This window comes from Tympanuchus pallidicinctus, unplaced genomic scaffold (assembly GCF_026119805.1).
Source record: "Tympanuchus pallidicinctus isolate F22 unplaced genomic scaffold, pur_lepc_1.0 scaffold31, whole genome shotgun sequence".
Taxonomy (NCBI): domain Eukaryota; kingdom Metazoa; phylum Chordata; class Aves; order Galliformes; family Phasianidae; genus Tympanuchus; species Tympanuchus pallidicinctus.
Window position 1 is genome coordinate 10,991,300 of NW_026294749.1, and position 27,209 is coordinate 11,018,508.

The 27,209-nt window shown below is 39.0% G+C and overlaps 1 long non-coding RNA gene across 2 annotated transcripts in view; it reads left to right on the forward strand.

Annotated features, from left to right (window-relative positions):
* The first annotated feature begins 2,881 nt into the window (after window positions 1-2,881).
* Window positions 2,882-27,209, forward strand: part of LOC128087819 (uncharacterized) — a 32,857-nt gene continuing 8,529 nt past the window's right edge. For both annotated transcript variants that reach the window (XR_008210031.1, XR_008210030.1), the window contains exons 1-2: window positions 2,882-7,561; window positions 21,968-22,061. This is a non-coding gene — a long non-coding RNA (uncharacterized LOC128087819). The remainder of the gene's footprint in view (window positions 7,562-21,967; window positions 22,062-27,209) is intronic.

A 27,209-nucleotide genomic window follows, 5' to 3' on the forward strand; every position in this document is an offset into this window, starting at 1 on the left:
GTTTATGGTAATAGCATCTTGTCATACAATTCGTGCCATTTCAACACACAGCATAACCATCACATTAATCCTGTCATCCCATTCACCACCACCACCAACAAATGATGCTGTGTAATGGAAAGATAACAAAAAGGGGACATTGTGGTGAAAATTAGTGTGTAACTAGGTAGATGGGTTTCATAACCACTTTTCAGTTTTTGCAGTCACAAATGATGTAAAATGAAATGCTTGATGGCTGTTTAAGACAGAGAGGCATTTTTTTTTTCTTATTGTTAATTCTTCCCTCCTGCTTTTAGTTCACACCTGCTTCAAAAGTTAATCCAGACTTAAATCTTGACAGAGATCATGACCCTACTTCAACCAATGGCTGTTTTATCTTGGCATTCAGTGGGACCAGGTATCTGGTCTTTGTATTTTCAGCTGAACATATCTTTTTCTCTCTTCTCACTCCAAAGTGTAGTATTTCTATTTTTAAGTTTTCTTTCTTCTTTTTCTCTAAACATTCCTTGAACACTTAAATCTTCAAGCAACATACCATAAATTTGCCCTTGAGTATGAGAAAATGAGAGGAAGTAACACTTCCCTACTGAGTAGATAAGGTTGCATTGGGGTTAGTCTTCACAGCTGTATGTTTTCATATACTTGTTTTCATCATGAAATATCTTTTGTTCTGATGAAATGAAACAGCAAGTGAAACAAAACCAAAAAAAAAAAACAAAAAACAAACCCCCCAAAAAAAGAATGAATCCAGGCTGTAACAGTCTGTGGAAACTCAGAGAATAAGGTGGTTGTGTCTTGACCTAGAAAGATAGGGCCCAGAATTGCAGAAGCAGAAAAAAAAGTAGTCTTTAAAAGGAAATGCTTTCTAGCTCTCTAGTGACTTATTCTGTTATCATCATTGAAGTTAACAATGGATTCCTTCCTTTTTTTTTTTTTAAACTTTGATGTTGCATAAATAAAACACTCATATCCACATCCAACAAAAATATTGATTTGGAGGTAGGTATGCCACATAGTTGTGTCTAGAATTTTCTGAGTTTTTGTTATAAGCCTGACAGATACAGTAATTAGGCTTTTCCAAGGTAAAAAATGATTGGATGCCTCTAAGTTGAAAGCATTTGAAAAATGGCAGCCAGTGGATGGCTGTTGATGATAGATTTTTGTCCTCTGTTATGCTACTTGGAGAACCCAGGTTGAACAGAGGAGGCGGCATTGCGCTGCAAACTTGGTTTGGTGAAGGTTGAAACATGGCTGATGAATCTTTGTGTAAATCTCCTGTTCGTGACCTGTAATAATGGCAGTATATTATGGCTCTCACTTACAGTTCTTGCATGCATGCACGAGAATACATACACACCATTTTAGCTGAACTGAATTGTTAGTGCAGTCATCTCCACCTAACTGAACTGTTAGGGGCTGAGCTTTTCTTATTACTCCTATGAAACTCAAACCTGCAGTTGTTTATAACTCACTGGTGAGACCACAAGCTCATTGGCTCTCCAAAGACTGGTAAGGTTGTGTCCCTTTCCCCCTACCTTTGGCTTAACTCCGTGCACGTGAGCTTTATGTACCCATTCTTTTTGTGGGGGAGCCGAGATTTTGGTGCATATCAGAGCCTTATTTCCTCCACTTCAGTCAAGTTTCTTCTTGTTTATAGCAAGTATTTTCTGTTAACAGCCAGTGAATAGCACACTTGTCTTGCACTTGGACTTGTCTCAGATCTTCTGGCATTACACTGACTATTCCTAATATTTTTGTGGTACTGGAGAGACACTTACAATAAATAAATAGCCTCCCATGGTGTCTCTGTTTGTAGTGTCAGTTCGTATTTAGTATGTTAGCTGAACATGAGAACAAAATGGAAGAGACAAATACTAACCACTGCCTTCCAAGATATTTTCCCCTTTTTATGAGAGTAATCTTATTTCTTTTAGAAGAAACAAGTAAATGCCACGCCGAGGGGCCCAAGCAGGCAGGTGATCTTTGATTTCACAAAGCAGATTCTCATGCTATGATGCATTCACAAGGAGCAGGATGGGAAAATAATGCTGTGCAGTACGACTTGCTTGTCTGTTTTCAGAGTAGATCATCTGAAATCTAAGCCATGGGACCAAGTGAAAGCTGAGACTGGTGGTTTGGTTGGAGAGTTGTAAGAACTGGGGCACGATACCTGCTTGTCCAGTTTTCCAAAGGGATTTTCCAAAGTTTCACATGTTGCCTTCTTTGCTCAATCATAGTGCTGAACTGAAAACACTGTTTTCAGTTCGATGATGGTGTTTGTAAGGAGAGGTAAAGAGGTAATAACCTTATTCAAACCACCTCTCTCCCTTGGCTTTTTGATAGCCTTAGGCAGTCCTGGCTCCCTCATGTTCTGTGATTGTTGTTGACTCTAATGGTAGTTCAAAACATGCAAAATAATCAGAAGCCAGACAGGATTTCGGAGCAATGGTGTTCCATAGTTTAAGATTTCTATATGGGTCAATCATTTCTAATACACAGAAAGCTAGAAGAAATCTCAGGCAGTGAATTTTTGGCTGTGCTCCAGTGTTGCATAATGATGGAGACCATCAGTTATACTCTATAACCATCAGTTATACTCTAGGCTTGTTGCAACTGCTGGCTTGCAACACTGCGAATCACATTGGAAGGAGACAAAACAGAAGAAAAAGAACACTGATTTCTCAGGGAGAAAAATCACTTTACTAAGTATGGTGTCGTGTTTTGTTTCACCTTTAATGAGCCAGCTTAAAGATCCCTTGTATGTTTATAATGCATACCAGTATTCATTGGTATTTGTTTTAATACCTTATATTACCACAGAATCACAGAATTGTAGGGATTGGAAGGGACCTCTAGAGATCATCGAGTCCAACCCCCAGAACTTCTTTTGTGCCCTGAACTTTGTGCTGTAGACTAAAAAGTGGACTTATGCATCCAGAATGCTGAACATGTGCCTCCTGAAAAATGTTTGTGTTTTAAGATGGTATAAATGTACACTTTGACATACTAGCAGATCTGATAAGCTTTGAGAGAAAATAGCATCATCTGCTGCTATTACATGAGGAACTGGTGTGTTATTGAAGAGAAGTCATTCCATAGTATCCATAATACTTTGGCGGCTATGGTTGCTTAGATGAAGGAATCAAACTTCAGTGAAACAAATTGAGCATAGTCATAAATGGAAATTCAGTAATAAATGTCCCTGTGGAACACAGACTGCCCACAAAAGCATTTTATTGCTTAATTCACAGGGTGAAAGGATACATTTGTTTTCAAATATAGTTGTTAGTTGTAAAAGCTGTGGCTTGGGACAAAGAAGTTGTTTTTTTGGTGAAATGTGTGTATAATCTTTCATACACATTCATTGTGTTTTAAGCCCCAAGGTCAGAATTCAGAACCTGGCAATTCCTGTAAGAATGAGAAACTGATGATAGAAATGAAATGTATTTTTGGGGCAGTTTTGCAGCCATGTGCTTTATTTTACAGAGCAAGTATGCAATTTTACTTTGACAAACACAGGCAAAAGTCACCGGAGCTTTTCCTTCTTTCCCCCCCACCCCTTTCTTTCCCTTTTTCTCTCTTTTTTTTTTTCCCTTTCTTTCTTATTTTTCCAAATGATTATACCTGCAAATAGCATTCAAAAAAGGTTTCATCCTCCCAATGTCAGTACACAGCATTCCTCTTTGCTCTCACATTCCCTTTACTTGCATTATCCCAGATCATCTTTCTCTATTTGTCTACAATTAGGAAAACAAACCAAACCAAACCAAAACAAACAAAAAAAGAAAAAAACCCAACAACAAAACACCCATCCTTTAGATTCAGCTCTACACAGTCCCCAAGCATTCTGTTCTGCACTGAACATCTTGGACTGTCACTCCTATTGTGTGCTAATGTTTTAAACACCTGGTTGCCCCTGTTTTTGAGCCATAAAGTCTTAATGTATGTGCCTGCTTCCATGAAGCCTGTGAAGACTGTTTCTTGATTCATCCTTTCCTTATACCTGTTAGAGTTTGCATCGTATCCATATACACACATACCCATATTTTAGAAAGGATGGAGCTGCTTTTTGTCGCTCCTTAATCCTTTGTCAAAGGGCAGAAAACACAGTGTTTTTCTGTGTGAGCTGGATGGACATCAGAGATTCTTCTCTTTCTTTGGGCCCCACTGCTTTGAAACATTTTAAAGAGCTGGAAAGGGTGTAGTTATAGCTTTAAAACAATGAACTTTGCACATTACTGCAATAAATGGTTCTCCTTTTTATTCTGTGGTCCAGGTTGAGATAATACACAGAAGTAAAAAAAAAAAAAAAAAGTCTGGATGTCTTTTAATTTATTGTCTCCTGACTTTTTTTCCTCCCTGTAATTTATTTTTGGAGTCTGGGAAGAAAAGCATGCCAAAAAGGCCCAGTGTATTGATGTGTGAAATTGAAGGAGTTGATGATTCTTATGATCCGCACACCATGCCCTTTGACAAGGTTAACATAAAAAGAATCATACTGGAAAACACACACTTAAATATGAAGAATTCCTTAAATTCAGGGTGTGTTCATACAAAGGGAAATTTTTACAGTGTGGAAAGCATTAAACCTGATCCAGAAAAAATGTTAGGTGCCCCAGCCATTGAGATGTGAATCTCTTTAATCCATGCAAGCATTAGAAAAATCTGAAACACGTGAAAGTTCAAAAGCTGCAAAGCCATTACATGACTCCTTATTCATTTCTCAAATATTGTGACTTTCTATTGAACTGTGAAAAGGCTTCTTCTTGTATTTTTTTTTCTTCCCTTTTCGTAAGCAATATATCAGTCACTCAGTGATGTGTTATTCCACATTGTGAAGCTGAAAGTGAGTTTTGTTTAGTTGTGCCTACTTGGGTATAAATCTTTGATTTATTTCAGAGCGTTTATGTAGCATTTCAGAACTTGGTCACTTGCACCTTTTCAGCATTTGCTGTTGAAGAAGGGGAAAAAAGCAAGAATTAGTAGAATGTCAGTGTGTTTTTTTTTAAGATGTCTTAGATTTTGCTGAGACAAGCTAGAGATTGCTGCTACGGAGCAGTGTCTGAAAAATGTCTTTTTATGTAGGACAACAAAATTAAGGGAGAGCAGAAGGTTTCACATTAGTTTGTGAAAATGGAAACTTATTTTTATCAGTGAAACTCCTGTGAGAAGATCATGTAGTGACAGAGAGCCATTGGTGCTGGGTTTTTTGTTTTGTTTTTTTTGTTTTTTTTTTAATGATAGCAACTGCAGAATCTGATGGAGACTTCTCATGTCTCTCCTCCTCCCCATACTCCATCCCCCTTCACCCTCAAAAAAAGAAGTCTTAAAAAGACAGAGAGGCCTGTCTTCTACATGAAAATAGCTGTCAACCTGAATTTCACTGACTTGCCAGAAGATGTATCAAAGAGTGGAGGTAATTTCTCAGCTAATTTCTGTGTCTCCTGAGAAGACCACACTCTCAAGTGATGGACATCATTTAGAGTTTGTAACCTAAAGAAAACAAATGACTCAGACCGCTGCCGTGGCCCAAAGAGCTTAAAAGTAAATATGAGATAAGGACTAGCTGTAGTCATGCTGTCCTCTGCTGCCAAGGCATCGCAGCAAAACAAAGGCTTATTGATCAAAAAGGTCATGCAAAAGAGGATAGGGCTTAAAGAAACTATATTAAATTTTCTTTTTTAAAGAGTTGAATGCAAAAATAGTAACCCAAAGATGGAGTTCTGTGTGTCAGGCATTTCTCACATGCATTCTTTTATTTGTCTGCACAAATAAAGTGAATATCTATAATTCTTTAGTTTCATGGAATGACTTCCTACCATAGTCTTGAAATAGCAAATGTGTCCCTCTGATTTAAATGGAGAATGTGACAGCAGAAAATGCAGTACTGTGCTTGCGTCTTCCACTTGATGCTATTGTGCTCTTCATGTCTAGTAGGGATGTGGAAGGCTGCTCACATATTGTGGTAGGCAGTGGCTACTGATCTATTACTGTGATACGTAATCCTTCTCAAGGATTTGAAGCAAATACCTGATGCTGACTTCATTTCCTAGGTGAAGAAAGCTTTTTTCTTACGTGTCCAGTGAAGGTTGTATGGGAAAGGAAGCAATACTTGCTATCCAGGATCCACAAGTTGTCAAACTTTCGTATCATGAAAAATAGAAACAAAGGACAAATTTCCATTGTGAGACTCCTGGAAAAAGATGATGAAACACAGAGGTTCCTAGTGTCATTGACTGACAACAATCTGCTAAGTGATGTTTATGTTTTAGGGGCAAGGGAAAAAAGAACATTCACTGTGAATGACAACTGCCCGTCTCATGTTGCCATTATCTATGAATAAAGAAAAAAGGCCCATTATGTTATGTCTAACTAGAAAGAAACTTAACAAAGAAACACACTGTTGTGTTAAGGAGAGGAAGGAGAGCTTAGTGGCTAGGGCACGGGAGATGTTGATTCACATTTCTGGCTCTGGAAGAGCTTTCCTCTGTGACCTTGAGCCACTTGTGTATTGCCTCACTCTAAAATGGCAACAGTACCCAAAGCAGGAGAGATATGGGTGCTGGGATGAGAGAAAGACCTTTTGAAAAACTGCCATAAAAATAGGAGCTACATAATTTGGACCCTTTTCATTTATTTATTTTTTCTCTCTCTCTCTTTTTTTTAATTGTTGGGGTAATGTTAAATATTAATACTTTAATATTAATAATAAATAATAAGCCTAGTAATATTAAAACTGGATTTGCTTCTTACAGAATGAGAAGACAGTTTGGGCCACAGTCAGAATTTGATCAAGACTTGGGAATTTTGAAGTTCAAGCTTGTGGGTTAAATGCATCTCTACCCAGAATAAGATTACAGTCTGTGATGAAGTATGTTTTCAATTATGCTCTGTTAGAAAAGTAATGTGAAATTTATCTCAAGTTGTCACGGTGCTTCAAAGCATGGGCTTTTCTCTTTCTAAGTCCTTGAACAAATGCAGGATGTGTTGAGGCAAAACTGTTTCCAATTAAGTTGATGCATAACGCTCTTTAATGTTTCAGGACTTCAAGTTTAACTTAAAGAAAAATCCTTTAGCCGGAGTTCAGAAGGATAATTCAGATAAAATTTCCTGGAAAGCAGTCATTTGCCTGAACTCGTGTGGCTGCACAATGTCGGGAGCTCAGTTAGCACAGTGTGACACTTAGCTATCAATCTCATCAGAACCATGCTGACAAATGGAAGGATCCAACTCTGTGTTACATCACTGCATTTTTATGCTGTATTGAAGAACCAACTTCGGCTCCCTTGTCGAGTAAGGGGCACTTAAAGCACAGACTGCATTAAGAGAAATAAAAGTGATTCCAGGAAGTGGCCGTGCTGTTTGCATCCGCTATAAATTTTTTGTTGCCTTAAGTGTGTGTTGTTCAGAAGAATGAGTTTCTGGTGTTCCAAGGGTTGTTTTTTTCTGCCCAGCTGAAGCATCCCTGTTCATCACTCATCATTCTGTGGAGTGCTAGCCTGAAAACTTATGTCATGCTGAAGATTAACAAGGGATTAAGAGTGAGCAATGGATTTTCCAGGTAAATTCATGTGCATGCACCACGAATTATTTGCTCAGGTTCTGTTCTCTTGCACTTGTTTGTCAGTTTTTGGAGCTGTTGCTGCAGGGATTTCTGAACTACTTTGGCAGTTTTCTCTATGCTCTTCCAAATACCTGCCACCTCCATCCTTGCTCCTCCTGCACAAATGCTTTCCTGCTGAAGCCCAGCCAGTAAGGTTATGTCAAAGTTGAGTTTCACTCATGGATGTTGACTGCTCTGCAATGTCTTGACTGCTCAATTTTCGTTTCCCTCACGGCCAAAGTGAAGTCTGCTTAGAACGTGTATTAAGAACTGGATTTGGCAAAGGTAAAATATATGTGAAAATGATGATAAAATAAATCCTTTCATTTTCATGATGCCAAATAAGCAACAAAAATCACGTGACATAAGAAAAATGCCTGGTTTATCACCTTGGCCAAAATCTTGTCACACGACCATGTTTGGCAGTCAGTGCTGAATGGGTTATGGATAAAGATGGCGCTGAAAGAATCCTTCTAAGTGTTGTCTATGTAGTTGGAAGGAGTCTGTGCAAGTATTCAGTGATGCATTAAGCATTTGTAGGCAGCAATAAGAAAGAATCTTCAAAATTAATGCATATCTTTCCTGAAGATCTGAATATTACTTTAACTTATCATGGCAAAAAGAATCTGTTCTGTGGTAGTCCTTTCCCTACATGATGCAGTGTGCTGTACCTTGTATGGGAAGCTGTGCAGTGACACAGGCTGTAAGAAGAAAAAAGCTTGGATTTTAGATTTCTACTTGCTTTTGATGTGCTTAATACCTGTGTTAACAAATTAGGTCACATAGAAATTGAAATATTGCTTTGGTTATGGATCCAGTTATTTCATTGGCCAGAACCAGGACCTTACTTATGCTTGGTTGTCTTAAAACTAGGTACTTTTAAAAGACTACTTTGAAATCTGGCCCTTGAAAATAAAGGAAAGTACCTAATAAAACGATTAAAACATGTTGTAATTTAAAGCTGTATTCTTATTTAGACTTTTTTCTAGAAAAGTAAAATCAAACCTCTCTTCTATTTAACTTCTTATACTTATTGATCACAAGCTGTTTTAAATAAACTTAGTGACTCAGAAGATGCTGGAAATTCAAGGTATTTTGACATAGCTACTATAGGATAATTGTTCTACTTTAGGGTGATAGTTAGCTTTATTATCCATGGCAAGTGTGCTTTTTCCCTTTTCTGTGCTTGTAACTCTAGCACTATGTTCTGGTCATAGGAAGATGGTATGCTCGTCTCTTGGTATTAACAAAGATGGTATGGTGTTCTCTTAGTAAAAGTAAGAAAACCCAAGAAGATTAACCACAGTGTGATATGGATTTTCCTAGAGTTGGGGATAATGTTATGAATACTCTCATAACAGAAGGAAAAATAGAGGGGGAGAGGGAATTTATTTTCCTTGGGAAAAATACGAAAAGATATCACTCGGAAATCTGGACTGTGGCTAATTTTTGCCTAGCAGGGTTCAAATTTTGCAGTTCTGTGTAGAACTGCATCCTGTTCATCACTTTGAACAATGGAGTGAGTCCTGTCTACTTTCTAAACCATAGCAGAAATACATTTCAGTGATATGTCAAGCTGAGACTATTTGAATGAACAGATTTAGAGAGAGGGGGAAGAGAAGTTAAAAATATCTCAGTGACAGAGGAGCAAAACCATTTGATATAAATGAACAGATGCCTGAATGAAGAAATCTCCTTCTAAACCAATGGATTTAAGACACTTCTGTTGCTTAATGTTTATTCCACTATTTAATTCGCATGCATTGTTATTTACTCTGAGTATCCATTCTATAATTATTCTTAATTTGCTCCTGTAAATGTTATACTAGTTTCCTCCAGGGATGGGGCATCCACAACCTTTATGAAGATGCACTCAACTGTGTATCACTGTGGAGTGCAACTTATTTTTACAATTCCTGTCTTTCAAAAGTCCTTAAACTTATTTAGAGGAGAAATTGCAGCTAGTTTTGTCTGAAAGGTGTTTGTATGACTAGCAAATATGACAGGTAGTGTGACTCAGCTTTAACGTAACAGTGACCTAGATCTTGCTATAGTGGACATTATCACAGTAGTCTTAGTTGAGAACATTTGAATGGTTCAGTTGTGCATAAGTGAGACCTTACACAGTTTATATGGCAGCAAGGAGATCCCTAGTAATCAGAAGTGCTGTGCTTTACTGACATGTGATTTGAGGCAGTTTAAATGTCATCAGCATCTTTTCAAACTTCGAAAAAATAGAATGTATCAGTAAGTGGTATGGATGAGAGGGAGAAGCTATGGATTTTACAGTAGCTTAATTCAATCAAGACCATTTCCAAGAATTGGTGCATGTTTATCATGGCACAAAACAGAGATCAGAGATTCTGCCTGGTCTATCCTTCGTCAGAAAGACAGAGCTGTGAACCTTCTTTGATTAACTGACATCATACACTTTTACCCATCTGCTGATTGCTGCTTATTTATACCAATTTGATCTTAAGCATGTTTAGACAGAACAGTGTCTGTTTTGACAAAGTGGATATTGCACAGGATATTGGTGGCCATTGGTCACACCCTACTCTGAATACAATCAGAGTCTGACAATCATGGCTTTAGCCTGCAAACAGTGAACTGCAGTAAACACATCAGTGAGATATTCAGGTTCCCAAAGGTACAGGTGCACCAGTAAAAGTTTGATGAGCGATTAATTGAAGTACTTTGCTTCTTCCTTCTCCTCCTTTCTGTATTTCCTTCCTTTCCTTGTCTTGTAGCTAGATTCCCAAGAAAGATACACTGATTTTGGCCCTTAGTTATCATTGAGACAATCATGGACTGACAGCAACGCTGTTGCACTGCTGTTCAGTGGTCAGATTTTTATATGCTTTTTCTAGCAAATAACTGGTGCCAGTTTTTGATCATTGAAACAGAAGACATTCAGTGAGTAACACGTCAGCATTTTAAGTGCTCAATTGGCTGCGTTACTTTAACAGCACATAAATGATCACTGCATTCCATCCAAATGCTCAGCTTTTGGTGGAGTTAAACTTTATCTAGAGCACTAAAAGATGTCTCAGTGCCTAATGCTTTGAATCAGACCTTTACATGAATACATGGATGAGTTTACTTGGAAAATATTGACTGTCATTGGAAGACAGAAGCTGGACAAAATTACCAGCAAATCCTCTCAGCAAAGTGGATCTGTTGACTGTCAGCTGTCCTAGATTCTAGAGTGCAAAACAGCTCAGCCAGCTGCTGAGCATCAGTGGCTCAGAGAGCTGGGGAAATCAGACTCTGTAAGGATAATTGGGTTCCATTTTAGGGAATTTGCAAACTTTTAATATTTTAAATATTGAGTAAAGGAAAAGTAGTATGTTTCCACTGTTGTGTTTGGAGGACCAAAGGATATTTTCTTTCTCTGGTTTTAATCCCTTAGTACCTCCCTTAGGACTTTAGCATCCATGTTGCTTTACAAAGGCCTCCTTTGTTGTCCTTGAGAAGGACTTGACTTCTCCCCAACCTTCCACCCACTCCCATAAGTAGGTCAGGAGAAAGTGTACAGGGAGAGCAATGGCTCCATGTGGAAAAGCAGACTTTACTTCCAAGGATCCCAAAATCACAGTCCCACCTCAACAGCCTTCCCTCTTATCACTGGTAAGGTTTCAGTGAGGCTTGAGACTATAGCAAGAGTAAACACAGGATTTTTTATTATTATTATTTAAGTCATAAAAATCTCCCACTACTTCCTCTTGAGGATCTGTAATGTTTTCCTGCATGCCAGTAGAGGAGTGTATTTGCATCAGTAAGTCTATTTGGTTTTGTCTTGGACGCGGTGCTAAACAAAGGGATTCTTTTTCGTCCTTTTAAACTGATTTTATGGGAGGGCTCCCTTTCTTCTGAACTGATACAGATAATAATTCACATCCTCTTTGATTGCTCTTTCCAGTTCTCCACGAATAGCTGGTAACCATATTGATCTTTCAACCCTAAATTTGGACCCCATTCGGAAGGATTGTACGAGGGCTGTTCTGAAAATAATGCCTCCTGTTTGTTTATGTTGGCCGATGATCCCAGAGGCCAATGTTGATGGTATGACAGCAGAGGCTAAAATTTCTCACCAGTATTCCATTATGTTTTGTTGCTGTGTGACAGCAGGGGGGGGGTCTGACATGGAGGTGCGTATGAAGCAAAGGTGTGTGACTGAGTTCCTCCACGTGGAAATATTGATCATTCATTGATGCTTGCTGAATGTTAATGGAAACCAAACAGTGGATGGGAGCACAGTGAGGCAGTGGGTGGAGCAGTGGTGACAGTGAGAGTGAGTCGCCTCTTCTGATGGATATCTTTAGAAGTACAGCATGCAGCCTCTTGTTCATGGATGGTGAAAATGTGAAGCTCATGGTGGTGACTGTTGAAAAATAGTGTTTTCTAGCTTAGCATTTGCTTTATCAAATAGTGTTTTTGTGCTCCTTGTATCTGGTGCATTTTCTATGTAAATAAATAGGAGGTACTACTTTCAGAGTGATGTATGTAGATCAGGCATATTAATTAGGCAGCATTGTGTATACAGTTTTTTCCAAAACCACCACAGTTTCTTAGTCATCCAAACATTGCATAATAAACGTTGATATGATGAAAAGAATATTCTCCATCATATTTGCTCAGGAAAATGGGTTTGAAATGCATAAATGATAGAAAATGGGTTTGAAATGCATAAATCATGGAATCATAGAATGGACATTACTTTTCCCAAAAGCCAGAACTGAAACACTCCCCTTAAAAGTAATAAAAATTATTACAATCAGTTTAATGGAAAAGGTTTATATACAGATAATATATATTGAGGTTTTATATACACATAAAATGAAAGCAGAGAAACTGAGTTCATCCGGGTGTCAGTGAGGCTACAAAATCCAGAGCTGGAATGGAAAACACTTCAAAGAGTGTCATTCTCATGGACAACGACAAGGTGAGGGGTCCAGAGGAAAATGTGAAGGAAAGAACTATGGAAAATGCCTATGACCTTGAAAAAGAGTACAGATGGACATTCAGAGGAATGCATTTTTTTCTACTTATCCAATATAAGGAACAGAGGAAATCTTGAAAAGCTGGATCCCAGACATGCAGAAAACCTGATCAGTTACTCACAATTACCTGGATAAAATTCATGCTCTTGAATAAGACTGATAGATATACAACTTCTGTCAGAAAAAGAATATTTAATTATTTGAATCTGATTAAAAGCTACTACACTGGGACAATAAAAATAAGCAACAAACATATTAGCTAAAAATATAGAATGAATTATTGTAAAAAAAGCTGTTCAATCCTAATTATTTGACTTTAGGGTCAAATTCCAAATGCAATTCTGGAAAATTCATTGAAGAGAATAAATTAAAAAAAGAAACAAGTGCAGGGGAAAAAAATGGTGCCTCTGTGAGATTCTGTATAACTGTGCATTTTTTTCTCAAAGATTGAGGTTAATCTTTTGTAGTTATATTTGAACTTAATCTGCTTTGATTTATAAAAGCTATTAAATTTTCTTTTCTTACTCCTGCACCTTCAGTACAAAATTTTACATTCAGTATTCTCCCCAAACGTGGATTATTTCATTTCCCTTTACACTTTTTCCATGCACAGAACAAGCAGCATTGGTTAGACTGACAAAGCATACTATTTGCTCAGAAGCAACTTGCATTCACTCTAAACCTTTCCTTTGAAAAGTCTGGGGCCCATGCATTATGTCTTTCTGCCTTGTATCATCTTTTCTGTAGAACAGGGTGACATTAATTCCTACACAGCTGCATTCTGTGAAGAGTTCTGAGTGGTCTGTTGATTCCAGTGAGAGGAGTGTATGCTATGAGACAGTCTGACTTCACAGAACAACTATTTATGTCATAGAAAATAAGTCTGTTGACACAATCGTACCAAAATAAATTCTTTCAAAAATCTGTGGTCTTGACTTTTGAAGGTAAAATTGAGCTTTTCTAATGTTAATAAATTCAAGATAAATTATGATACTTTTTCTTTTGGTTTGGTACTCACTTCTTGAAGCTGCCTGTCAGTAATACAGAGGACCTGGGGATAAGAGAGCTGCTCATCTCTAATGATCTTTGCATGTACTCCTCCCACAGGTCATTGTTACAGACCAGTTTTTTCTTTAGAGTGAATCAGTACTTCGGCTCCTGCTTAAAGCATTGCTTGGCCCTCAAATACAGGCTTTCACTTGTCAACTCAAATTTACCTGCTCAAATATGTATGTGTATTGTGTTGCCAGTGCCCAGTTTAGAGTGCAAATTCTTTAGGGCTGTATTAGTACTTCCCTTGCAAGCAGTAGTATCTTCTTTGTAACAACTGCCCTATGTGTAAAGCCTATGGCATTGGAACACAAAATAGAAAGAAAATACTTGTTCTGCAAGTATTGTGCAAGCAAGAAGTGGGAGGTATTCAAAGACAGAGGTTTATTTGTTTATAATCTCTGTCAGTTATTGCTTATCATAAATATCTTCATTTTTTCCTGATTTTTCTCATGGCAGCCTGAAATGGAGTATTAGTAATAATTTGAGATAGTAATAATTTGCCTTTCTTATTGTAGTTGACATTCTAAAGTCTAACAATTCTTGGATGGGAAGTGTAGTCTGCAGTTTTGGGAATGCCAAAAGGAAGCTGGATAATGTTTTGGCATTTAAAAATGCTTAGATTGGTATCTGCAGGACAGTGCCTAAAGAATGAAGAGGAAAAGACCATCTACTATCAATAATCTTAAGAATACCAAAGCTGAAAGAATTCTTTTTAACAAGGAAATGTCTTACTAGCAGAGAGCAAAAGCAGAAAGATGAGACCTTATTTAAGTTGAGTGCTTTTTAGTAAACAAATTGAGCAGTCATTTATCAAAACATTGATTAGTAAAAGGTTTGCACTGTTCTTATACTGTGTCCACTGATGGATGTTGTCTTAGGAGGTGACAAATAATATTGCAGAGCGGCTGGAACCTTTTGAACTCACCAGCGTGATATCGGCAAGTAAAGCATCAGCAGTGCTCCGATCTAGGAATGTTTTGTTGGCACAACTCAGTGTACAAGGCTGACTTGGGTTCTAGGTGGAGAGGAATAACGGGTTGGTGGAGACAGCTACCTGAGACAACTGATACATTACAGATTTTAGTGTACAATCATGCAGGAAAACACTAAAATCTGTTAATGAATTTATTCAAACAGTGGCCTTTTAAGGCTCAGGAGATATTTTAGAAGATATCAGTGTTAATATAGCATGTTCAGCTGTCTCCATTGGACAAGGACAATATCTGATTCTTATCTGTGAGAGTTTTGGAAAATGATTTAGCCACTTACGTGCTTGAGAATTATAGTGCTGCGTAATGCAAGGTCAGGAGTTACTGACAGGATGTCAGTGTTTACCTGTGCTTGTTGTAGCATGGGGACTTGTGGTATGTCAAGCTGCTGCTCTTTTGCAAGTGCATCAGATGCATCAGATCATCAGATTTGCAAGATCATCAGATGCAGTGAGCCAGTTTTTATCCTATGGATCCTTGGAGCAGCAGCTACAAATTCTGTTCAGCTACGGTGTGAAAAGGGGGATGGTACTCTTTAATAGCAAATGTATTCATGCTTGCTGAAATCTATGTAATAGTTTCTGTATTTTATTTTATTTTACTTTATTTTTTTATTTAGAAATTATTTGCAGATCTTCAACTGGGATTACTTGAAATAACACAGCTGACACTGACACAGTATTTTTTTTAAAGCAGGTACAAATTACACCTTTTTGCAAAAGCCTGCCGGGTAATAACAGAAACAAAACAATGGGAATGAGGCAGATCAGTGTGAGAGAACAAACATAAATCTAAGACACTGAATCCTAGGGAGACAAGAGTAGTTTCCATTATGAATAATTCTTCCTTTCTTAATTTATTTCCTGTCTCCCTCCCCCAGTGTTTCTGTTACTCTATAGGACATCCTGTTACTCATTTAGATCAATAGCAGTCTCTCAACTTATTTGATTTTCTGTTCTTCATTCAGTTTTGCAGACAAAATAGTTGGGAGGGTGTGGACAGTACGGGGAAACGAGCAGCAATGCTAATTTCAATATTTCTTCATTTTGAAAACCTTGTTTTACATCAGTCTCCTTTCTTTCTATTCAATCTTTGCAGACAGAGTAGCATACTATTTAGATGTGCATTGTGACTGTGATCTGTCTGAAAATATTGTCATAATGAGTTCTGAAGATAAAATGAGGAGCTAAATGATGGTGCCTTGTTTTGGAAAGTCTGTATCATTTAGTTCTGGCTTAATACATGAAGCACTATCTCATGAAGTCTTTGTGAGCTTTAGAAAAACTGTATATTGTTCTGTATATAGCTAGGAAGATTACTGAGAGGATTTCAGACCAGCTTCTGGGTCATAATACCATCGTTCCCAAGGCCAGATTTGATTTTTGCTGCTTAGATTTATTTTCAAAATGGATGCTGAAAGGGGTAGTGCTTGTATGTAGGTCGCTCCGAAAGTAACGCCTCCTATTTATTTACATGGAAAAGAGCACAGTTGCAGTATTTGATAGAGCCAAAGTCTCAGGCGTCAATGAATGCCAGTGAGTGTCATTTTTTTCCACACAGAGGAATTCAACGACACACTTTTGCTTCGTAGGCACTTCCATGTGAGATGGTATTTTGTCAGACTGCCCCTCTACTGCTATCTGTCCCACATCAACAAAATACAACAAAATATCGGTGGGAAGTTTCAGTCTCTACCGCCATACCACCAACATCCACCTCTGATGTCACGAGCCAACATAAAATAGGAGTTATTATTTTCAGAGCACTCTGCTAGAATAGTCACAAATAACACAATCTCATCCCATCTGAATTTCACAGAAAATTATTTATTTTTTCTTTCCTCTTACAGGAAATCTTTTGATTTCCTGGAATATTTGGCCTTATTCTTTTAATCACAGAATCACAGAATCACAGAATTGTAGGGGTTGGAAGGGAGCTCCAGAGATTATCGAGTCCAACCCCCTGCCAAAGCAGGTTCCCTACAGCAGGTCGCACAGGTCGGCATCCAGGCAGGTCTTGAACATCTCCAGAGAAGGAGACTCCACCACCTCCCTGGGCAGCCTGGGAGCTTTTCCATGTGCAGAACTGACTATGGGTAGGAATCTATTTCTCCATCTTCACAGGTATTTTCTCAGTGCAGTTGTTGATCATAGAATCACAGAAATCAGCAGTGTTGGAAAAATCCAACTGTCTACCTGTCACCAATATTTCCCACTAAACTATGTCCCTCAGTACAACATCTCAACATTTCTTGAACACCTGCAGGGATGGTGACTGCACCACTTCCCTGGGCAGCCCATTCCAGTGCCTGACCACTCTCTCAGATAAACAGTTCCTAACATCAAACCTGAATCTCCCCTGGCGCAACCTGAGGCCATTCCCTCTAGTCCTATCTCTAGTTACATGGGAGAAGAGGCTGACCCCCCCTCACCACAACCTCCCTTCAGGTAGCTGTAGAGAGTGATAAGGTCTCCCCTGATCCTTCTCTTCTGCAGACTAAACAATCCCAGCTCCTTCAGCTGCTCCTCATAAGACCTGTGCTCCAAACCAGCTTCGTTGCCCTTCTTGGTCTTGTTGAATTTCATCCCATTGGTCCTAGTCTCTGGTCCGAAACCACTCTATAGGGCCTTCCTCTCATGTCAACAAAGCCATGTTTCCTACACTCCAAAAATGTCTGGCATGACTGAAGGTGGTAAACATGTTCAGAGGAAAAGCAGCTTTTTTCTTAAAGCATGACACATCAATTTTCTAGGAAATAGGGGAATTTCAAGTAAAGATTCTGAAGGGTTTCTTCAGTTGGATTAAGACAATGAATGCAGAACATTAGTGAATGAAAAGAAAGTGTATCGTACTGGGGTATGGATCTAGGCATCTGGAAAATAAACCATTCTTTTTTATTTTTTATTCCTTCAGAAGGAAAGTGTATCAGAGGGGAAAAAAAAAAAAAAAAAGCCTCATTCTGATTTGTCTGACATATTTTTGATTTTTAGCTTGCTTCACCTCACTGTTTTTGTAAGAGATTTTCCTTAGCTGCCCCTGTAAAATTTTCTTTTACTGTAAATTTTAATAAAATTTTGACAGTTGCCATGCTGGAGATGTACTGGCCTGTCAGGCTGACCAACTGTGTCACTGTATCCTTGTTCTTCCATCTGTCTGTCTTTTTCTGTTTGTCATTTTTGTCCCTCTCATCCTATAAGTGCCTTTATCATAAAGAACATTGTTTTTTCAAGGTGTTTCGTACAGTATATAATGCAATTGGTACTAACGCATGTCATACACTTGTGTTTTATTCAGTTTATTCAGTTCCCTTTTCTAACTGAGGAACTCCTATCAGGTGGAAAAAGATCAGCCCTCTGTTATACCAAATGCAGGAAATCATTGCAATTATAATTTTGACAAGAGTCTAAGATGTTTAAAGAGGGCATTAACTTCTGTCAGTGCTTACTTCTTCGCTAAAGCTGAGCTCATGCCTTTATGCAAGGATTGAATAATCCAGTCAACTAATTAACTATACCTTCTGTCATTATTTGAACTCTTTCATTTGAGATTGCATGAATGTTTTCCACTGTAACTTAGTGAACCTAATGTAAGATAGGGAATTGTCGTTTGAGCTAATCCAGACATATTCTTTCCTCTATTTAAGGAATAATAAGGCTACGAGGACACATTTATTGCACATCAAATTATTCAGGTCTTTTGTGATTAGTGAAGCTCATTTAAACAAAAATCTGATAAAGGAATAAATATGTAACCATCAGTAAAATAATGCATACTGGATATAGATGACATGTCTAATTCTAATGTTAATGGACTTAGGTACCAGGAGATAGGCATTTATGCTTCTGTATTCTACATTGCATAAATCACCTGATTAAGTATGTTAAGCTTATATGCCAGCAAAGTGTATAGCAGTGTTCAAGATTAACCCTTCGTATACATATCCATCCCTACAGTCTTCTGGTAATGCATGCTCCATAACTACCCTTGAACTCCTGACATTTCTCCATCATTTTCAACAGGAAATTATGCAGCCTAATGCTACTTTCTGCTTGCCTGATTGCCTGTTAAAATCCATCCTTCTTGGCACTGCTCACACCAGCTCCAGCTGCTCCAAGTTGCTTTGCAATCTCACCATTTACCTCATTGAATTTGGAAGACCGGTCACCTTTTGTAGGACTGTTGTGTGGGTGAATCCTGATCTTCTTGAAATTAGGATATTACATATGAGATAAGCCCTGGTATCTAGAAGTAGTATATACTGGAGTCCTGTGATACACATAGATACACAGCCAGATATAATCTTTCTCCAGTGGTTATCTTGTCCTTACAGCTATTACCTTTGAAACGCTCCTTAATATTTCAAATCACATCCCCTTTTCTGAGGTATATTCTATTTGTCAGACACAGCCTAGCTACAGAACAGCCAACGTCTGAGCACTCAGCTATGCTGTTGACCTCTCAATCTGTGTACAAGTGGCTTTTCATCTTTTGTGCAAACTTGTGTTTTGCTAAATGATTAAATAAAAACAAAACACAGCAAAACAAAACCTTGTAAATACCAGCCTGTTAGGACTGATCTGTCTATCGATGGATGGAGTGTTAAAATCCACCACAGGAACTAGTCCCAGTATAACTTGATACTTCTGAAGCAGACGTACTTTCATAAACACAAATATCTGGTTTGTTCCCAGAAGCTCTCTTTTTCTGGGCCAATCCCATGTTTCTTAAATACTGTCATGGCACTGAGGAGAAAGCTATGCACATGTAAGAACTTGGAAACCTGGACACATTAGGCAAAGAAGAAGTCAGTTTAGTATTGTGCATTAATGAAAGAGAATGAAAGTAAAAGTCAGCTGAAAGCAAGTCCCACCTCCATACCACTTCAACAAAGTGTATGAAGTAAAGGACATCTGTGACCACAGTGTCATAGGCTGAGGCGCTATGGCTTCACACCGCATTCTGCCTCTGAGCAGTCATTTGATAACATTGCAATCCAGGAATGCAGCTGTTCCTTTCTGCAAATTTAATGATCCACACATCTTAAAAAGCATTTTTTTTTTTCATGTTTTTTTATTTACTTCTTTTGTGCTATGTTTTTTATCAGTGATTATAGAACATTTTATACAGAGTCATCTGGGAAATAATGTTTACTTCTTTTTTTTTTCTTGGTCATTCAAGACTTGTGTTCACAGTAATGTGTCTTCAGGGTTTGAGCTGCTGTGAGATGAACTTCATTTTGCATCATAGTCTTCACCTTCACGTCTGGGGTTGTTGCCTTCACCTTCCTACTGATACTAGCCCTGAGGCCCATGTTATCTCATATCTACACACATTCATTCTTTGAATGAATAAAAAACATTTTCAGAAAATGGAAAATGGAGGAATTCTGTAGATATGCATGTAGGAGACACTCTGCATGCAGATTCCCACTTCTCTGCCTCCAGGTGGTGGCCGTAGGAAGCAACTGCCTTGACATTTCTGTCTGTCTTTTATGGAAACCTTCTGAGGCTTTGTTCAATCACAGAATCACAGATTCACTGGTGTTGGAAGGGCCCTCAAGTGATCATCAAGTCCAACCCCCCTGCTAAAGCAGATACCCTACAATATGTTGCGCAGGTAGCTGTCTAGGCAGGTCTTGAATGTCTGCTTAGAAAGAGACTCCACATCATCTCTGGACAACCTGTTCCAATGCTCTGTCACCCTTGCCATACAGAATTTCTTCCGCATGTTAGGATGGAACTTTGTGTGCTCAAGTTCAAATCTGTTTATGCACTGCCTCTTGTTTGCAACACTGCATTCAGCTCCAACTCAAAAGAAAGGACAAGTTCGACCTAACATAGCAACAAGACAACTTGGATAGACTTCAGTTGGGTTCTCTGAAAACTGAATAGCAACACTGTAAGAGATTGGACTTCTCCAAAATTTCTGTTTTCCCTCTGGGTGTGCTGGGATAACAATATGCTGCTCTAATTTGGATGAATCTCAGCATGTAGTGCTTTTCTTTACATGTTCTTGGTTTAGAAAAACCCTTTTAAAATACTGAATGTATATTAGTATTGTACAAGGTTTCTACAATAGATTTGTACTTTGAACTACTGGTTAGAAAAACTTCTGAAGTAACTATTAAGAATGAATCAGACAGATTTAGAGTCAAGGGCCAAATTCTTTTATTTTGAACTTGGACTATATTGATTAAAAATCATTTCAATTTAAATCATCCCTGCAGGGAACTGCACTTGAGAACTGTTTCTCAAGGCTTGATTTGCGTATCACTGAGACCTGTCTTCACTTGTTTTTCCCTGAGATGGTATCTTTGCAATATCTTTCTTCTGTACTTCCTGGCAATTTTTTAGACTGCTCTTCTACGGCATGCTAATATCATTGCCACTAGCCAAAAGAATTTGCACAAGGAATAGGAGGATAATCCTAGGTTACAGTTTCATTTGATAATAATATGGAGAACAACCTCAGTGCTGAACCTCATGTAAGTAATAGATCCAGCCATAGTGAAGCACGTATGTAGGCTGTTCCACAAGTAATGCCTCCCATTTGTTTCCATGAAAACAACAACATTTATAAATAATGTATAAAGCAAAGGTATGCAGCTGAGTGAGAGAATTTTTTCCATGCATTCATCAATGCTTGCTGAATGTTTAGGGAGACTAAAAAGTGAATATGAACACAGTGAGGTGGTGGATGGTGCGTTTCAACAGTAGCAACAGCAACAATGGGTCACCAATGTTGGTGCAGATTTTTACAACCACAGCATGTAGTCTCTTATTCATCGCAAGCAAAAATGTATAGCTCATGGTGGTGATTGTACTGAAAAATTGTGTTTTGTAGTCGAGAATCTGCTCCATCAAATAGTGTTATTGTCCTCTTCATATCCATTGTAATTTCCGTGGAAATAAGTAGAAGGAAAATTACTTTCAGAGCAAGCAATATACATAGAGCATCCCACTGATTTCAATAGGAATATCGACATAAGGAAGGAATGTAGGGCTAAGCCTTTGATTCCTGTAGAATTCTTCTTTAACCAAACCAAAATATTATTCTGTGTTTGGATTATGTTCATTTAGAGCACAGAAATTATTGTTTGTCTTTGAGATGCCATTCACATGACAATCTTTTCATAACTGATTTATGATCATTTATACTACATGCTCTTAGGACTATGTCATGTGAAAAGTAATATTCAGATAGCCAAATATCTCACACGAAAAAGTATATGACAATCACACACATGACTGAAAGTCCAAGAAATCACATCTCTCAAGTTGCTCATATCTTTCTCTCTCACTGTGTTGGTTTCCTTTCAGTAAATACAACTGCAGATCTTTGGCCTGTGCCACATGTCAAATAAGGATAAGAACTTTCCCCTTGGAAGTCAGTTTTCCAATTTAAATGGAGCAGGTATGTAAATGTCAACAGTTTCCCTACATAATGTACACATTTGAACTGCCAGATTGTGCAGGTGTAAGTGCAAGAGGTAGGTTGTACATGCAAGAACCCATTTATGGTGATGAGGAAAATGATATATGGAAAATAAAATGCATTTAAAGCATGCACTGTGGCGTGTACTGACTTTACTAGAGTAATTGAGGGAATTAATACTGAATACCTGATCTAAGGAGACAAAAATACTAAATAGTCTAACGTCACTGAAAAAGAAGCAGAGAGCAAAGGATTTCCAGATTTTTTTCCCTTACAAAATTTTGATGGATTCTGATCATCTTTTCCTGTGTGCTGTTTTTCTCAGACCCAAAGTAATGATAGAAAACAGAATCACAGGATCACAAATGGCCCAGGTTGGAAAGGACTTCAAGGATGATGAATCTTCAAGCCCTCTGCCACAGACAGGGCCACCAGAATCCCCATTTATTACCCCCTCAACCTGTCTTCATAGGGGAGGTACTTCAGCCCCCTGATCATCTTTGTGGCTCTCCTTTGGACTCTCTCCAACAGTTCCCTTTGTTTCTTGTACTGGGGGCTTCAGACCTGGACACAAAGCTCCAGATGAGGCCTCACAAGAGCAGAATAGAGAGGGACAATCACCTCCCTGTCCCTGCTGGCCACCCCTCTTCTGATGGAGCCCAGGACACCATTTGCTTTCCAAGCTGCAAAGGCACACTCCTGGCTCATGTTAAGCTTTTCATCCATCAGGACCCCCAGGTCCTTTTCAGCAGGGCTGCTCTCAAGAACTGCTCCTCCCAGTCTGTATAAAAGCCTGGGATTCCTCCGGCCCAAGTGCAAAACTCTGCACTTTGCCATGTTGAACCTCCTTAGGTTCACCCTGGCCCACCTTTCAAGTCTGTTGAGGTCCCTCTGAATGGCATCCCTTCCTTCCATGATGTCAACCACACCAGTCAGCTTGGTGTCATCAGCAAACTTGCTGAGGGTGCACTCGATTCCCTCATCAATGTTAAAGAGCACCGGTCCCAAGACAGACCCCTTGGGGACGCTGCTCATTACCAGCCTCCACCTGGACACAGAGCCATTGATGACCACCCTCTGTCTGCGGCCTTCCAACCAATTTCTTATCCATTAAGTGGTCCTCCCATCAAATCCACATCCCTCCAATTTGGAGATGAGGATGTGGTTGGGGACCATGTCAAAGGCCTTGCTCAAGTCCAGATAAATGACATCAGTCACCTTTCCCTTGTCCACCAATGCAATTATTCCATCCTAGAAGGCCACCAGATTGGTCAAGCATGACCTTCCCCTGGTGAAGCCATGCTGGCTGTCTCGGATCACACGCTCATTCCTCATGTGATCAAGCATGTCGTCCAGGAGGATCTGTTCCATGATCTTCCCAAACACAGAGGTGAGACTACAGGGTGGCCTGTAGTTCCCCTTGCTCCCTTTCTTATTCATGGCAGTGATGTGACCCTTCCTCCAGACATTCGGGACCTCACCTGACAGCCACGACTTCTCAAATATGATGGAGAGCTCAGCAACCACCTCAGCCAGCTCCTTCAGAACCCTGGGATGCATGCCATCCGGCCCCATAGACTTGTACACATTCAGTCTCATGAGGCAGTCTTGCTCCGTCCTTACAGTGGGGAGGGGGTTTACTGTCCCAGACTCCACTTAGAGGTTTAGGAATGCAGGGTTCAGGGATGTGAGAAATATTAGATTCCTGGCTGTCAGTGAAGACTGAGGCAAAGAATGCATTCAATACTTCAGCCTTCTCTTTAACCGTTGAAGCCAGTTCTCCTTTTACATTTACCGAAGGAGGTACACTTGCTTTGGCCTGTCTCTTCTGGCCAATGTACCTGTACAAAGTCTTCCTATTGTTTTTCACATCCCTCATCAAGTTTAGCTCTGCCTGTGACTTGACTTTCCTTATCCCATGTCTGCGAGTCCAGACAGCATCCCTGTATTCTTCCCAGATGACATGGCCTTGTTTCCAGAGCTTGTGTGCACCTTTCTTTGCCCTCAGTATGCCCAGCAGATCCTTGCCGAGCCATGCCGGTTCCCTGCCTCCTCTGCCCACTTTCTTATTCAGGGGCATGGAGAGCTCTTTTGCTCCCAGAAAGCACACTTGAAGAGTAACCAGCTCTCCTCAATATCTTTGTCTTTAATGACAGCATCCCAAGGGATGTTGGCCAACAATACCTTGAACAGCTTAAAGTTCACTCTTCCGAAATTCGGGGTCCTGACACCACTCTTTGCCAGGCCCACATTCCTCAAAAGATCACAAGCTCGACCAGGGCAACTTTGAACGCAGACTTCTTAGCGTTTTGCAGTTGCTGGGGAAGTTGTAAATAGCTGGAGTTTAGATTTGAAAGTATGTAACTACTGTATTTCCATCTGAACGAACACATAATACATTTTTAAATTCTGTATTTGTCACAGGAAATATTTTTGGTTGAAGTATGTTCTTCTGGGTGTGTGTTAATTGTCCTGTGCTGTAATATCACTTCTGAAAGGAATATGTCTTTAAATATTAGTGTTCAGTAGGACTGTCCTTAATCTCTGTGTTATAATAAAAACTGAACATCAGACTTTTTCAAAGACTCAAATTGGAAATGTGCTTTTTATCTCACTAAAATGAGTGGAAGCTCCACACGTCATGTGCATTTCAAAGTAGAGAACTGTTATCCCAAATATGCATTGCAAGGATAATTGGAAAGGATTAATTTACTTCATGGGGATTTGACGGAGATGAATGGTCTGTTGTGCTCTCAGGAAATTGGGAATTTGGAATTCTTTACTTTTGGTGGTTGAGAATTATCTGTGAAGTTTCTATGCTTGAGTAGTTTTATGTGCATCTGTTCTCGAAGTAATACAAAACAAAAACTCAGATTTTTCCTGTCTGGGGCTTATTCATGTTACTACAGACTTTTAATATGAAAATTTGAATATTGAAAATATGTTTTCCCTTTGGTTTTAATATTTATACAACAGAAATTCTTGCTAGTGTTAAAATGAAATCATATATGATTTTACATTTTTATATGCATATGTACACCAAAGCTTGGAGTTTGATGAAAGCTGGTCTCAGTAGAATCAGTCTTTGTTATAGTTGTTTTAGATGTGTGCTGTTTGAGGCAGAGATACAGATAGAGGATGTTTTTTTCAGTCCTAGTAGTTAATCAAGTTCCTGTAACAGTCATCAAATCCCATGGTTTTACCTGAGTTGCTTTGTCCTTGTTATTTCTACCCTCCTTAAGCAAGGCAAGTTTCTGCCTCAACATTCTACCTTTGACCTATTTGACCTTGCCAATTTCCTTTCTGCTGCACAGCAGGTCAATAATAGTACTGAGCAAGCAATCTTCTTTCTAGCATATTGCCAGATGTACAAGAGCTGTTGTAAACTCCCTAGAAAACCTGAGATATGGTGTAATTCTTACGTTCACCTGCTATCAGCTATGGTGCTATCTCTGAAAAGCAGAGGGGATTGAGTGGATGCGCTGGGAAAGAATTGATGGAATATCCATTTTAATGCTCTCTCATGAAGGAAGGAACGTTCTGCAGAAATCCAGTCCAGCATGTGTGCTAACACAACAGCATTTTGGTCTGCTGGACCTCCCATGGGGAATACTGCAGAGTGGTTACAGTTATGCAGGCTGCTGTAGGCATCTCTGGGATAATCTCCCCTCAACAAGGAGATTGTCTAGAAACAAAACTTCCAGGAGCTGTATTATACATACAGCTTCAGGGAGGAAGGTGTTCCAGAACCCCATTAACTCACCTCTAGGGTTGCAAAAGTATCCAGTGCTGTGGGAGTATCAATAACACCACTTTTTATACCAGTACTGTGTTCTCCAGTGCTCACTTACACAGATGCACATCAGAAGTCTGAATTTCTCTCTCCTTCATAGGAGGAAGGAGAGAATCTATTTGAATGTAGAGATTACATGGCTTGTCATCTGGCACAGTCAGTCATATAGTTGGCTCAGCTGCAGATTTGAGAAACAATGAAATAATTTGATAAGGGATTCTAATTTTATTAGTCTGTGAAAAAAAAACAAGAAACAACCTCAACAAATAGTGGCAGGTACTTAACAGTGGCTATAGAAATATAAAGTAACAAGAAGGATACGTAAAGATAGTTTTTTCAACTATGAAGCATGATAAATCAGTAGGTGATTTATGATGATATAAATTATGATAATGATCAAAGGGAAGAGATATTCAAGACAAGAGCCACAATACTTAATGCTATCATCTATCTTACACTTGCTCTATGTTTAGTTGTGCAGGCCTTTTAAGGATGCCTACTGCAGATCCCCATTTTGAACGAGAATGACAAAAAATTTTACTTTTTACTCCTTTGAGCTCAGGAGAATCAGTACTGAGGAAGTACGAGTAACTATGCAGAAATATTTTGGTAATGCAAAGCCTATGTTCACTCACAAAGGTGGTTTCATAGAGGATAAGAAATGGCTCAGATCCCTTAGTCAGCAACCAAAGTAACCAAGTGCTTGTGAGTTACCAGGCATTACAATGCCACCAGCAAATCAGGCTACTTGTTCTTCAGACAGCTGACCACTGCCTGCTATTCACAGCTTGGGCTCCATGTTGCTTTGCTCCTGTGTCAGCTGCCAGTCTTCTCTGGGTGATTTTCCAAGAAATTCCATTTCTGCATCTCAAAAGTAGCCCTGTTTGTTGATACTGCACATGACTAAAAGGGTATTTTCATATTTCAGAGCAGTTGAAGCCCCTCAAAGCAGAGGGCTGCGAGTGTGAAAAAGAGATATGTTGTTCCCTAATGGCTTATTACCATCCCATTTGCAATTCAGATCAGTTATAAATTGACTGAAATTTTTAAACACATAGCAGGCAGTTTAAACTAATGATTGTCTGGAGGTTCACATCTGACATGAACTAAGCTTCTGTTCAAAACAAATCGCAAATAATTCCTCCCTTAGAGTCAAAATGTCACTTTTTACACAGCGCATTGTTGCCAGATTTTGTCAGCTCCATTAAAATAAAACCAAATAAGTAAATAAATAAAGCCACCTAGCTATCCACTGAGTGTACTGAACATAGGGCGACCCTGCTATTGCCCTTTATTTGCAGAAACAGGGCTTTACATTAACAGGGCTGTGCACA